Consider the following 3,476-nt stretch of genomic DNA (forward strand, 5'->3'; position numbering starts at 1 on the left):
CGGGGAGAAGGGTGCAACAATGAATGAATGGAATTCCAAAATCTCTGTAGATGTTCATTGAAATGAAAAATAAACAAACTAAATTAAAAAAAAAGAATTATCCATGTTACCCTTGAGACTTTATTACAAAATCTAGCCTTGGCCACTAAAAGGAGACGTGGAAACAGTTGAGGGATTTAAAGTAACTAAAGTAATAAAGAAAGACATTTTAGGAAATGAACATGAAATTATTTCATTTTAAAAAAAGATGCTTATGTATATACATTCTTAATGTTTTCCTCTGAAAACAGACAGAAAAGCTTGCAGTATTGGGAATTTAAGGATGATTGCAAAAAAAAAAAAATCTCCTTAAACAAACAAACCTACAAGTCAGCTTCTTAATGGACAGGTGTGCTAAGTACTGTTGATTGCTTGTATTTCAGACTTTGAAATTATGGAAGTGAATAAGGCTACAATGGGGGGAAAAGAAATCTTCCACTTGTAATATTCAACTTTCTTATCAGATTAACCTGTTTCTAAATCAATATCATTATAAAACAACTCAATTGCTTTACAATTCTAAGAATTTTAAAATTATAGGAAACTTAGTTTATATCGCATTAGAATCCTGCCTTGTGGTAGAAAATCTGAGCACATTTTTCTCAAAACACAGATTGATTTCCAATGAATTCTGTATCTCACCTATAAAGATCTGCTGTTCTCATTTAAAATTCCTGAGTTTGACATTAACCATGCTTCTCATTGTATTTTAAGGCATCAGCTGGATGAATGATGATTGTACAGGTTTCTTTCTCCTCTGGGATGGATCAGGACACATGGTGATTCTTATAATGAATTGAATTGTGCTACCTCTCACCACAATAATTACTACATTCTGACAGTCTAAAGTGTAAGCTGTTGTACTGCCAATCCAAAGACCACTGGCTTTGTGGGAGAAAAATGGGGAATCTCCTGTATGATTTATAACCTCTGAAAATTGGCTGGAGGATCAGCTATGAGTCAGTTTGAATTGATGGCAATGTGTCAGTCAGTCATACTAGCGAGCTCTGTGGTATAGTCTGAAGGGAACTGCACTGCTAACTCAAAGGCTGTATCTTTCTGGGGTTCAAATCCACCAACAGATCCATGAAAGGGAAAAAAAAACCCTTCTCTTGGATTTACAGCCTCAAAAAACCAGTGAGAAGAGCAGCAAAGAGTCCTATTCTACAGCAGTGAGTTTGAGATGAGTTTAATAGTTAACTGGGATCTTAACTCCTATATCTATAAATACTACTCTATCTGGATTTTCTTGTTATTAATGAGAGAATACAAGCGTAGAGTGTATCCTAAGCCCAATCATTTCCCAGTTACGAAAAGACCAGAATAGATAACAGAAGCACACACAGGAGAAGACAGATGCCATGTAAGAACCAGAAACAGCTGGAGTGACCAACAGGGAAAGAATTAATATGGCTGATATCCTGATCTGACCTTTCTGGCCTCCAGAACTGTGGGAAAGGACATGCCATTCTGTAGAGCCATCCATTAGTGGTATTTCTGTTACAGCAACACCACGAGGGCCCCTGACCGCCGAGTTCGCACCCTGTGGTCTGTGGCTCTGCTCATGGTTGAACCAGCAGTTTCCCCTCCTCCTTTGCCATGGATGATAGATCTGAGGAGGAGGAAGGGCATTTCAGTCAGATTGGTTTGCTGGCTTTTAAAACAAAAAGCCAGGGTAAAGAAGCAATCCCTGTTCTGTGCTTCATTCTGTAAGATATAGGTCTTCACTTTGTTCACCCATGTTTCTGCCAAAAAAGAAGCTAATCTTCACGAGGAAAGAATAAAAAGAAAATGCATGGAGCAGCAGAAAGAAGAGAATAAAAGCGTTTACTCACCAGTTTTTGTCATCCCTAATGTACAGTTAGTTTTCTCTTTTCTTGAATTTTATTTTCATTTTGTCTTTTGAAACCCAAAGAAGGGTTAAAGTCAGAGATAATGGAATCAGAGTCCATAAATTCACAAGTTGTATGACCTTGGGTCAATTAAAAAAATATTTAAGCCTCATTTTCTCTTTGTGCAGACAACCACTTTTTATAAAGCCAACTCCAGCTCAGAGCTGGTTTTTTGAAGTAGATCACCAGGTAACGATGTCAGTCTGGAAACTAAGTTGCACCTAATCCAGGCCATTGTCTTTGCAATTACTTGCTATACATCAGAAAGCTGGACAATGACTAGGGATGACAAAAGGAAAATTGATGTCTTTGAGCTTTGGTGCTGGAGAAGAGTGTTGAATATACTATAGACAGCAAGGAGAACAAACAGGTTCGACCTGGAGAGGCTGAAACCAGGCTGCTCCTTGGAGGCAAGTATTCTGAAGCTTCATCTGACATACTTTGAGCATGTGGCAAGGAGGGACCAGTCCTTGGAGAGGGGCATCGTGCTTGGGAGAATGCAGGGATAGCACAAGAAAGGAAGACCCTGGATGAGATGGATTGCCTCAGTGACTGGGATAATGGGGTGTTAGAGTCAGCAAGATTGGCACAGGATACAACAGGGTTCAGAGCTGTTGTACTAGTCGCTAAGCAACTTGTTGGCACATAACAACAACAACAGATCACCAGGCATGTTTTTTGAGAGACTTCTCAGTGATCCTCTTTCCGTTAACAAAGTAGCCTTTTGACCATTTGCAGCACTCAGGGATATCCATAGATGCAAATTGGCAATGAATTTCTGAGAGGTTCAAATGCTTAATTACATGCTCAGCTGCTAGTTCCAGCCCACTCACAGGTGCCTCAGAAGACAGAACTGGTGAACTGCTTCTGAAAGGTCACAGGTCTGAATACTCTACAGAGCAGTTCACTCTGCACACATGGCGTTACTCTGTATCAGAATAACCTTGGCAGAAAGTAACAACAACGAATTGGTGATAATAATATTATCTTCCTAAATAGTTCTAGTGAGAACTGAGGTAAGTGATAATAAGCACTCAGTACAGTGCCAGGCACAAAATAGGTGCTCAGTTAATGTTAACTGAGGTTTTCACATATGGCAGTAGACATCACGTCATAGCTGCCATTCTCTGCTCTTCTATTTGCTTCCTTCAGGCTAATGCCTAAGTTGGGGTTTATCTCTTCTACTCATTCCCATACCTTCTCTCACATGTCTGTACAGAACTCATCTTCTATAGCACTTCCTTCTTACAAGAACATCCTTCTTGCTTTTTAAATTTTTTTAATTATTAATTTCAATGAAAATTTACAGAGACTTTGGATTTCCATTCATTCATTGTTGCACTTTTCTCCCTGCCCACCCCTTCCCCCCTCCCAGTACACTCTTCTCTTGGAAAAGTAAAAGAAAAATTATTTCATTGTTTTTCAATCCCTCCCCACAGGTCCACTTCACTCTGCAGCCTTTGCTCTGGACTCCTGTCATGACAAAAATACCTAATCACATATCCCTTTTAAACAGTTTTCTCCCTCATCTGTTTCAATGCAGTA

The sequence above is a fragment of the Elephantulus edwardii genome, unplaced genomic scaffold, assembly GCF_000299155.1.
Source record: "Elephantulus edwardii isolate Elephantulus edwardi_28Jun2011 unplaced genomic scaffold, EleEdw1.0 scaffold00034, whole genome shotgun sequence".
Lineage (NCBI taxonomy): Eukaryota > Metazoa > Chordata > Mammalia > Macroscelidea > Macroscelididae > Elephantulus > Elephantulus edwardii.